At 42.5% G+C, this 12,516-nt stretch overlaps 1 protein-coding gene across 2 annotated transcripts in view; it reads right to left on the bottom strand.

The window, feature by feature from the left end:
* Positions 1-12,516, bottom strand: part of SNTG1 (syntrophin gamma 1) — a 290,507-nt gene that overhangs the window by 179,660 nt on the left and 98,331 nt on the right. The window lies entirely within an intron of this gene.

Below are 12,516 nucleotides of genomic sequence, written 5' to 3'. Positions count from 1 at the left end.
GTTTACACCACTACACTTCTGCCAGTGTAACTAACCAACAGAATCCTGGCCAGCCTCTCTTAGCAGCAGCAGGCAGGGAAGATTGCTTTCAGAATTGCCTGTTAATTCTAACACTGGCTTTAGACATCTAATTAAACTCTCTCTCTCTCTCTCTCTCTCTCTCTCTCTCTCTCTCTCTCTCACACACACACACACACACACACACACACACACACACACACACACACACACACACACACACACACACACACACACACACACACACACACACACACACACACACACACACACACACACACACACTTTAATTAGATGCCTAAAGCCAGTGTTAGAATTCTATCTATCTATCTATCTATCTATCTATCTATCTATCTATCTATCTATCTATCTATCTATCTATCTATCTATCTATCTATCATTTTGAAAGGTAATCATTTATTTCAGATTCAGGAACCATGATTCTGGGATTTAGAGGTCAACATGGATGTCATATTTACTTCATTTTTTCCATTAAGTAGAAAGACAATATGCTTTAATGGTTAGAGTACTGAATAAGGATTTGGAAAACTCATGTTCTGGTCCTCATTGTCTGTCTGTTTCTCAGTTTGATCTACTTAACAGGGCTATTTCTGAGGTTAAAGTGAGGAGGAAGAAAGCTATACACAGTATCCTGAGCTCACTGGAAGATATGTGGCATATAAATTAAGATCTTTTCCATATGTGATTGCTTTGTCATGTTCCCTGAGAAATCTTGTACTGTTGTGGTTTTTTTACTGATATACACACATATATTTATATTGATCTACTTTGTAATTATTTTTGCTGCTGTAGCCTGAAGTGGTTTACAAATAATTCAAAGTGTTCCACTATATAATTTTTAAATGCAGCTTTTATTTATTTTTCCCATCCCTAAAATAACTCCGCTTGCATTCCCCAGGTCTAAAAGGCTCTGCTGTCCCTCTAACATTGCCTGCCCCAAAAAAGGCCTTTAAGGAAGATGTTCAATGCTAGTTATTTGATGTTCATTATCTCCTTTTGCTCCATTTCTAGAGTGCCATGAGCTTCTTTCAATAATCCTGTCAATCCTCTCATTTATCGTATGCTTTGTAGATTTTATGCTTTGACTTTCACCCAGTCATTGTTCTTGGCTCCTTTTGGCTTCTCTTTTTCCTTTTCACGTCTAGAGGAAGAATTACTCTTTTCTCCCTTCCTCTGGCCTTTCATCAGATGCTGAAATCCCTTTTGCTTTGCCCCTGCTGTGGCATTTAAATTTTTGTTAATGAAAATTTAAATAACCTCCTTTATGCCTTTCTGCTTATTAATGAACACTACAACCTAATATGAAGCAGCCTTCATTGAAGGTCCCTTTAAGTATCACACAAACCATGTTGGAACATTTTACCTCCAAAGAGCTCCAAGAGAAATAAGGTTAAATTCTTAATGATTCTGTTACCTCACCCTCCCTCCCACCAAACTGGCACTTCGCCTTGGGTAGTGGTGCCACTTTGATATCCAGGTCTCACTGAATCTCCTTTCATCTCCATTTGGTCTGATTAAACACTGGCCAGAATCCTACTGGTCAGTGATGCCAGTGTTAAGTACAGTACAAAAATTGCATGGAATGAGGGATAAAAAAAGGGTGACTTATTAACGAGTGGCAATTCACTAATGTACTTTACATCACTCCATGTATCCAGCTGCAAATAACCAACTGGATTCTGTAGAATTCATGCCGGCCATGCAGGAGATAATCATAGAAAAATCTTCAATGTTGGGGTTGGTCAGAATGCAGCCTGTAGGCCACATGCATGCTCTCATCCATTTCTCCATCCCCAAGTACTACCTTCCCCTGCTGTTGGAAAAAAGTGACTTTCCCAAAATAAAACAGTACATTGCAGACAGTCTCCTTCCTCATTCCACTCAATCTGAAAAAAAAATTAAAACGAAAGTGTTGTGGTACCTTAACGACTAGCTTGATCTTTTGTGATTACTATTCACTACCTCAGACACATGAGACATACCAGGCCACAGGATGAGACTCACAGAGTACATGGCACAGAGTGGGAAGCAAGTGAGTTGTGAGAAAAATTATGTAAATTAAATGAGCTTCAGGGTGACAAAGGTCCAGTAAAGATCATTCAAAATGTCAATCCTCAGACATGACTAACTATTGCTTATTGGTAAGAGGTTTCCAAAATGACCATGGCTTTGTTAAAACTGACTACACACATGCTCTGTTGTCAGCAATCAGGTAATTTCAGGACGGGAATGAGAAGAAATTTTTAATTATAACTTTGCCCAAGATTATGGATGAATGCAGAGTATTAGTGCTTCCACAAACACCTGTCTGCTCATAAACAATTATGCATGAGGACACATGTCTTCCTTCTAAGAAGAAGAAAAAAACCGCATAGCCATGAGTGGAGGCAGACTAATTATTAAGTCTGTCATTACAGACAGACTAATTACAGTGGTGCCTTGCTTAACGGCGATAATCCGTTCCAGGAAAATCGTCGTTAAGCAAAAACATCGTAAAGCAAAAAAAAACCATTGAAACGCATTGAAACCTGTTCAATGTGTTCCAATGGGGTAAAAACTCACCGTTCAGTGAAGAGCCTCTATACGGCGGCCATTTTTGCTGCCTGTATAGCGAGGAATCCATTCCTAAACACAGCGGGGAGCCATTTTAGTTACCCGGTGGCCATTTTTAAACCACCAATCAACTGTTTAAATATCAACGTTTTGCAAAGAATCGGTTCCCGAAGCAGGGAACCGATCATCGCAAAGCGAAATTCCCCCATTTAGACCATCGTTTTGCAATCACAATTGCGATCGCAAAAAGATTGTCGTAAAGCAGATTCATCGTAATGCGGGGCAATCATAAAGTGAGGCACCAATGTATTTGCAATATGGTCATCTAGCCCAATGTCCTGGAAGCTGCCTTCTCCTGCTCAATGCACACAGAATGCAAACAGGTGATATGCTATATCTAAATGCCTATATCATATCTAAATGTCTCCACAGGGGAAATCTGTTATATAAGAGTATGTGCTGATCTTCATGCCAGCAAGCACAAGATTACTATACGACTCACTCTATTTTTTTCACTTGGATTAAAATTCAGCAACAAAATTGGCAAGCCTTCCAGAGTGTACCTCAAGTCCTGCCAGCATCAGTAATTTCTGTTGGCACTATAATTTGACAACACATTTAAATAAGTGGGACCCTGTAATAAATCTGTACATAAAATGTATCTCAAACTACATTCATATAGTCACCCAGGAGTAAATCTGATTAAATTCCTTAGACTTTTCTTATAAGTAGACATGTATAGAATCTGGTGTCAGATATTAGATCCTTTGCACACTGTTTCAACCATATTTCCATTAATATTTCCAGTAACTCAGCAGCAATTTTTAATTATTTTATTGCATTCAACTGACATTATTTCTTTAAACCCATTCACTGCTTGAGCTCAATTTATTTCACTTCTTTCATTTCTTTTTCTAAATTTTTTATATATTGCACTTTCAATGCAATCCTGTCTGTTCAAACATAACTTCCATTACAAGCATCAATGGGTGTGTACTTGAATAGTAGCTTTAACTTTTCTTATCTTTTGCTTAGCCTTTAATTTTCTCTTCCTGGCATCAAGTCACTTGTTGTTTGCTTCTCTTGATGCCTTGAATTTGCTAGGCACCAACATCTATCATACTTCTCTTCTCTGCTTTAGGACATCTGTTTCATTTTGATCCTCTTACCCTCAAGCATTTATCTGCTTTATTTTCTGTTTCAACACAATAGTTGATCCTATTTATTTATTATTGTGACTATCCATCTTTATGAAACTCCAGGGTTTCAGTTTACAGTCCAAATCTCTCTAATCTCTCCATTTTTATTCCATTTTCCTTATGTTCTCTGTTTTCCTCAAGACTGCAAAGCTTCCCTAAGATTTTAAGAATTCAGGTAGAGACTTGTGATTTTATTTAATGGCAGCAGCACTGTTGCAATCAGACAATATAACCATTGTTGCATGTAGGTAAACAATCACAAATACATTCAATACAATTTGAGGGTTTCAAAGAGTTACGTAGCAAATACCCCAGCAAGTGCAGAGTTAAGACATAAAAAAAATTAACAATCAAAAAGGAATAAATATTATATTGAGAAATCTTGCCTGTGCGCATTAATTACTGCTAGATCAAAGTGGGGGAGAGCAACAAAAGGCTGCAAAACCAAACTTGGTGTATTAAATCCATCACAGTGTTAAAACTTCATAGATGATCAACATAAAACTATGACATTCAAGGATACAATTTCTGTGAAACTTCCTTACAATGTGTTTTCACTTTTCTGTGTCCTCACAGTTGTGAGGCCAGGCCTCTCTCACTCTTTACTCACAGCCCCCTTAACTCCTTGAAATAGCTGCATGGATTTAGTGCGCAAACCATTAAGAGCATACATTCTTATAACAAGCCTAGATAAACCTAATCTAGAGAAATATTTTGGCAACCAGTTCTGGAAGTGGCAAAAGATCTGGGAATTCTGGGAGATCTTAACTGGATTCAATAAATAAAGGAGGAAGGATCCAGAATGCACTTCCAACACATTTGGCTTCATTGGTCCTCATGCCACAATAACTCCAAGCTTCTTCGAACTCCAGAAGAGAGAGAGAGAGAGAGAGAGAGAGAGAGAGAGAGAGAGAGAGAGAAACACATGACAATGGAAGAGGAGAAGGAGGAGGGGGATCAGGTTGCAACCATGGGATCTCACTAACAGAGGAGACATAGGAACAAGGAATGAGAACACGTAACAAGAAACGTAAGTGGAGAACAGCTAAGCAAACAGCAGCATGACAAACTAAGCAAATTGGCTATGTAGAATAGATTTGGGAATCAGCAGAGGGGGGTTTGAGGTCCTGATCCCACTGATTGGGTGATCCGAAATGAGACCAAGAGGAAAGAACAGAATGGGAATACAAAGCCATACAGTAGTGGATACTCTTTTAAACAGAGCTCTATTTAATATACCACTCAAAATCCAATTCTTGTCAAAATATTTTCTTCTTATAAATAAAATACGTACAGATGGCTAAGATTCTTGCATTAATGCAATAATTCTTGTGTGTTTATATAACTAATTGCTTACTTCTTATGTGATGAGCTTTAATCTATTTCCAGTAACATGAGAAAGTTGAAATTTATAGAGATTACTACAAGGAACTGAGCTGCTTGTTAACTACACATTGCTAGCAAGGCATAGGTTTTCAGACATTCAACAGCATTTCATGGAATAATCTGGCTATTCCGATGTGGATCTAAATTGTTGCCAGAATAATGAGCAGGCTTGGAAAATGGTTCAATGGTGATTTGGAGGAAAAGAGCCAAGCAGAGATGACAACTTGAGCACACACAGGAGGAAACTCAAAGAAAATGTGATGGTTCTAAGCTGTATAAATCATAAATAAGCATCCTTTAGAGCCCATGTTAAAGCCTGTTATTTGGTGGTGATGGCAATGAGGAACATCTACTTCTCTGTAAAAAGGGCATCCACATGAGAAAAGCTTTTCTGGGTAGTTAATGGATGGAATAAGTTTTCTTCAGTCAGTCATGTACTGCGTCACTCTTCCTTAATTCTTTTTGGATGAAATCATTCGCATTAATTCCAATCCCAACATTGTTTTTGTATCACATTTAAAAGCCAAAATATGTAGGGCCCTTTCCAGTTCAGTATTATTGAATGAGTGCCATGATTAAACACCTGTGGACATGGAAAGGACATTTGGATCTCTTTGTATATAACTTGCCCAATAAACTAGGAAGAGTAAACTGTTTAGCAGATGGCAAAAACTAATTACCCTATTATGACAGTCAACACTGTTAACGTATTATATTGTTCTGTTCTGTTAAGTTCCATCAAATCACATCTAAATTACAATGACTCGAATAGGGCTTTCAAGGTAAGATATTAAGGAGTTTACCAGTACACCGCGCGATGAGTTTCCATGGCCAAGCAGGGACTCAAACCAAGGTCTCTTAAAGCCTAATTTGTCACTCTATCCACTGTACTACATTAGGCATATCAACAAGTCTCAATGCCTAGAAGAGATGAAAGTAAGGCAAAACTCTTCATTGAAACCCAAGATTCTGGAAAAAAATATCATTGCTACTTAAATTGATTGAATGGGAAGCACTTAATCATCTCCAACTACACTTCCATGAAATAGCATTAATCAGATTCATTTTATCTTGGCTTCAAGTTAGTGTTCTCTGCAGACATTTGTTTCAACTGTTCTGGGAAATCAAGCTCTCTGCAAAAAAGCAAAAGTGTGACTCTGATTCTAATGAGATTCCTAGCAACTTTCAGCAAGATCACCCATATTCTCTCTTTCTCAAGCAAGAGATGGGATTGGAAGCACCATATTGTTATGATTCCATTCCCAGCTTATCATGAGGTCCTGGGTGATTTAAGGACTATTGCCCCTCAACCGTGAACCCCTTGGGATTTCATATACAGTGGTGCCTCGCATAACGAGCGCCCCGTTTAACGATGAATCCGCTTTGCGATTTTTCCCTGTAGGCCCCATTTTCCCCCAGCTGACCGGCGGGCGCTTCGGAAGGAGGCGGGGGAGCCCTTCCTCGTGGTCCTTCCGAAGCGCCCGCCGCCCAACTGGGGGAAAATGGAAAATACTCCCCCGCGGTTCTTCTGAAGCACTGGCCGGCAGGCGCTTCGGAAGGAGGCGGGGGAGGGCTCCCCCGCAGTACTTCTGAAGCGCCGGCCGGTCGTTAAATGGGGCGCTCATTATGCGAGGCACCACTGTATTGCCTTTTCTGTCTTCTGTGATATTATTTCTTGCTTGTTCACAGTACCCACATGATGTCTTTTCCCTCTCTGTCTTTTACATCCCGTAAATTCTCTAAAGACTACTTATAAATAAATGTTCCCTTATCCACATAACCTAATAAGAGTGAGAAGAACATTGCAAACAATGAGTTATAAATTTAGGAAGACTAGGAATATGAGGTCTCAGCCAAACTATGCCAGATGGCTCAGCCATCCCCATACACCCTCTATTTAAAAATAACTGGAATTGAGGAAATGTATCATTTTGACATTTGCTCTACTGAATATTTTTAAAAATTATAAAATAAGAGAGTCAAGACAGAAACTGAAGTCGCTAGTGAAGAAACATTTTCCTCCAAAAATCTCAGAGTCCGATCTTATGGAATCCTTCCCCCCCCAAAAAAAAAGTATCAGGACCACCTAACAGGTTTCTAATGTGCCTGAGGGTCAAGGATTGTGGCTCCCAATCTTAAACCGTGTTCCCTGAAACTGTGTTCATCCAGTGTATGAATGCTATGAAGAAGATACATTTCACACCAGGGGTTCATTACTAAAGAAACTGACCAATACCATAATGCCTTATATGAATCTACAGTTACCACATTTGGAACACTGTGTTCAGTTTTGTTCTCAATATATTAATAAAGTTCTCATAAACTATATAACTATTTTGAACATAAAATGCACAGTATAATACTATTTTTGTGCCATCATGTCAATTTTGTCTTATGGTGATCCTTTTCAGTTTTCCTAGGTACAGAGTACTCAGAGGTAGTTTACCTTTCCTTTCTTCCAGGGGCACTCAGGGACTGTTACTCAAGGCTACAGAGGCCGACTCTTTTCCTGGGAGTCACAGTGGGGAGTCAAAATCCCTAGCTCCAAAGCCAGGTGCTTCAACTAGAGAAGGCCACTGGACATCCTTAATTTGAAAGAAAAATCAGAAAGACTGAGTGCACAAAAATTTCTAAAGTTGTACATGTCATGGTGATGGGATATGTAGTCAGAGGAATGTAAAATGGAGTCAGACAGGTTCTGTGTGGAGATGATTTGAGAGACATTGGAATGTGTTTTTCTAAGCGCCATGAGAGTGTTTTTCTGAAGACCGTTACAGCCTGGATCAAGATAGCGCTAAAGGCCGAATTCAGAGGCCCATGGAAGACTCAACATTCCAAGCTAGCTGGAGAAGAGATAAACAACACCTGGACTCTCATGGAAATAAGGGAAGGAGAGAGGTGGTACAGCCTCTTAAGGTTAATTGGTTACCAGCCAGATTTGCCATGAAGAAAGGAGGAGTTTGGGAAGATAGAAAATGGATGATGGGTTATGTGAAACGGGGTTCAATGATTCATGTGTTGTTCTGTTCTGGATTTCATTCCATGATGATGGTATGAGCATGGAGGTTGAAGGAGAGAGGTTGTAAGTAAAGGAGAAAGAAGGAGATGGGGCTAGCCACTATAGCCCACCTTAGATCAGCTTTTTAGTGTTTATTATTTTAATGGGAAATAGTTTTTTTATTAACTGCAATGATCTTTGAATGTGTTCTTAATGCTAATGCTTATGAAATATAAACTGATTTCTAATGAAACTCTATTTTTAATAAAAAATCAATTATAAAAATTCTACAAAAGGACTGGTCTCTTGAACAGCAGGGTCTGATTAAATCCAGGAAGTAGTGAGGGCCACAAACTAGCTATCATTTAAGAGTCCTACCTAACTGAGCTTTGGTGAGTTCTAAGGAATCACAAAGCCCATGTGCCTGTGCCTGTACTTGAAAAGTACTGAGTAAGTGTAAAGTGTTCTTTTAAGGTCAGACTTGTTCAAAGGGCTTACGCTACGCACTGCTGAGGTCTTGGGACTTGCCCCAACGCAAAGGCAGTAGGTAAGTGGCCTGTCGAGCTCTCTGACTGAGTGCTAGGGCAGGGGCCGGGGAACTTTTTTATCTTTTACCTCCTAAAAATATCTATATATATGCCGACATTACCCCCCTCGATTTGAAAGGAAGGATCTTGGTCACACGCAGCCAGTTGAGCGCCACTGCCGAAGCCTTGCTGCCTGGGCCTCCTCCTCTGCTGCCAGGCGGGGCCGTGCACAGTCCTTGGCCCCGCAGGGGCGGCTCCCTTTCTCCACCAACAGGTGGCTCCTGGACAGCCATCAAAGAGCAGCAGGTGGCTTGCCCTCCAGGGGCACCCGCCACCACCTCCCGCTCCAGCACAGGCTCTGGCAGCTGCTTGCTGGGGTGGCTGCAGGCCTCGCCGTCGAAGCGCTGTGACAGCTGCCACATGGAGGGCAAGATGCTCCTCCAGGTCCAGCAGGCCAGCGCGGAGGCACCGACGAAGGAAGCTGCACAGCTGGGCGAACGCTGCTGCCCCCTAACGGGCTCCTCCAGGGTTGGGGCATGGGGCGGCGGCCCAGTGCCAGGAGGCTGAGCCTGGACCATGCCGCCATCATGGCCGCGCCCTTCCCCCTTCACCGTGATCCACCTCTCCAGGCACTGGAAGGAGAGGCTCCTCCTGGCTGGGGCGCTCCAGCCGCTCACCCCACCCTTGCCCTCCACCATGGCCAGCCCCACCGCCACCTCGGCTGCCGTACACTGTCAGCCGGGGCCCATCACCGGCCACCATCCGCTGTGGTTCGGTTGCAGCCAGGATGGAGAAGGGGGTGGGAAGGGGGCGATCGGGCTGCTGGGGACCCCCCTCTGGGCAGAAGAGGTGGTGGAGGAGGAGGAGGAGGGAAGGGGGTTAGGGTCGCGTCCTCATTACCCCCAGTTATGGTGCAATTTTTACCCCATTTGTTCCCTGACCACTGCTTTAGGGAGTCCGGTGCATCACAGTACATGACACTGAAAAAAAAGTTTTTCCCCTACTCTTATATTAGTAGAATTTGGAATCATTGTACAAAGTCTGATTGACTCTAGAGTCAGTATAAGCAGATATATTCTACATAGCCTTCAATTGCCTTACAGAACTTACTGCCACAAGATGTGAATTTTTTGTCATTAATTACATCATATTACATATACTTATGGATGAAGAGTCTATCAAAGGCTCCCAGGTTCAGTACAGGATTGAACTTTTTTTCTCTCTGACAACAGCATTGGGTAACAAGTAAGTTCCCTTAAATACATCCTGAAAACCCACTCCAGAGGACGAAGAAGACTCCCAGAGCCCATTTTGGAACAGCACGAAGAGTTGTGTGGGTAAAGGGAATGAAAACAAATTCTCAAGCTCACACATTAATGGATTGAAACTTCAGTGCCAGCATTTATTTTTTATTTAAAATATTTTTTTTATCCTGCCTTTCTCCTTAAAAAGAAACCAAGGTGGTAAAACCCCTGAAAACAACTTCAGCTCATTTAGAACTTGTAGGCTTCTGATGAGCATCTCATTGGTCACTTTGAGGAAAAAACATTATTGGACTTCGAATGTTTGGTATGAACTTATACTATTCTTACGTTCTTTAAACCTGTGCACAACTGCTTCTTTATTTTTTTAAAAAAAAATAATATATTGGACTATACATTGTTGGTGAATTTTGAAGCCCTAGAGAATTAGATCATACAGGTCATTCATGCAATGTATTATTATTATTATTATTATTATTATTATTATTATTATTATTATTATTATTATTATTATTATTATTATTATTATTATTATTATTATTATTATTAACAACAACAACAACAACAACATTTATTTATTTATTTATTTATTTATTTATTTATTTATTTTTATTTCATTTATACCCCGCCTATCTAGTCAATTGTGACCACTCTAGGCAGCTTAAAACATGCACTTAAAAAATAAACATATAACAAACCTCATCACAAATAATAATTTACATAAATTAAAAGATAGAATAATTTTTTTTCCCAAAGATGGCGAGGAATGGGATATATTATAACAGAAAAAGAAGGTATTAGGTAGAAAGGGGGAAGGCCTGCCTGAACATCCATGTTTTCAGTTGTTTCTTGAAAATACCCAGCGAGGGAGCTGCGCGAATGTCAGGAGGTAAGTTGTTCCAGAGGCGAGGAGCCACCGCCGAGAAGGCCCGGTTTCTTGTTTTTTCCTTCTGGGCCTCCCTCGGCGTCAGGCTCCTCAGCGTCACCTCCTGACTCGCTTGGGTGACACGGGTAGAACTGGGTGGGAGTAAGCGTTCCGCCAAATATCGAGGCCCTAAACCATTTAGGGCTTTAAACGTATGCGTCAGAACTTTGAAGTCAACGCGGAACCGAATGGGCAGCCAATGCAGCGCGGCCAGAATAGGAGAAATGTGATGGTATCTTCGAGCTCCACTTAGGAGTCTGGCCGCCGCATTCTGCACCACTTGGAGTTTCCGCGTCAGCCTCAAAGGTAGCCCCATGTAGAACGCGTTACAGTGGTCTAATCTTGAGATTACAAGCGCATGGACCAGGGTGGTGAGTGCCCCCACATCGAGATAGGGTCGCAGCTGGGCTATCCGCCAGAGATGAAAAAAGGCGATGCGGACCACGGACACCACCTGAGTCTCCATGGAGAGCGCTGGGTCCAGGTAGATCCCCAGACTGCAAACCCCACTCTTTGCAGCAAAAGTCACCCCCCCAAACGAGAGGGAGTCGCCCAAGCCGCCAACAGTGGGGGCACCCACCCTCAAGACCTCCGTCTTGTCCGGGTTCAGCCTCAGCCCGTTCTCCTGCATCCACTCCAGTACGGTCCCCAGGCAGCGTTGGAGGGACAGGACGGCATCACCTGCAGTTGGAGTAAAGGAGATGTAGAGCTGGGTGTCATCCGCATACTGATGACACGACGCTCCACATCCCCTGATGACCCCGCCCAGCAGCCTCATGAAGATATTAAACAGCATTGGGGAGATAATCGACCCCTGTGGAACCCCACAATTGAGGCTCCACGGGGCCGAGACACTCTCCCCAAGCTGTACTCTCTGGGGACGGTCCTCCAAGAAGGAACGGAGCCAGGCAAGCGCCAGACCACCAATTCCCAGCTTGGAGAGCCTCCCCAGGAGGATACCGTGGTCGACGGTATCGAAGGCCACTGAGATGTCGAGAAGGACTAACAGAGAAATTTTTCCCCTGTCAGCCTCCCTCAGTAGGTCATCGTACAGGGCGACCAATGCCGTCTCTGTTCCGTGATGCGGCCTGAAGCCCGACTGAAATGGATCCAGGGCATCCGTTTCTTCCAAGTGAGCTTGAAACTGGTCGGCCACCACCCTCTCCACCACTTTGCTCATAAAAGAAACGTTGGCGACGGGCCTATAATTGCCAATTTCGTCCGCCGCCAAACTAGGTTTCTTTCTTATGGGCCTAATGAGTGTTTCCTTGAGGGCAGAAGGAAACCTGCCCTCAAGAAAGACCCATTTATTATTACAGTGGCCCATTCAGTTGTTATTGGCCTGGCTGCTTTGATTAGCCAGGCCGGGCAAGGGTCAAGGGAGGAGATCGTGGCTCGACAGCAGTCAAGCACCTTGGCCACCGAATCAGGCGTGACAGGCTGAAAGGTGTCAAAAATCACCGGACAAGATGGAGCGCTGGACATCTCTGCTCGACTCACTGTGTTCAAAAAAGGAGAGAGGTCCCGGCGGATGGCCTCCACTTTAGATTTAAAAAAGGCTGCAAACTGGTCAGGTGAGAAACTAGGGGGAGGCCTATCACCAAGACCAGTTCCGGATAGGTTGCAC

The sequence above is a fragment of the Pogona vitticeps genome, chromosome 4, assembly GCF_051106095.1.
Source record: "Pogona vitticeps strain Pit_001003342236 chromosome 4, PviZW2.1, whole genome shotgun sequence".
In the NCBI taxonomy this organism is placed as follows: domain Eukaryota; kingdom Metazoa; phylum Chordata; class Lepidosauria; order Squamata; family Agamidae; genus Pogona; species Pogona vitticeps.
The sequence above is the reverse complement of the archived record's forward strand: the minus strand, read 5'-3'. Positions and strand labels throughout refer to the sequence as shown.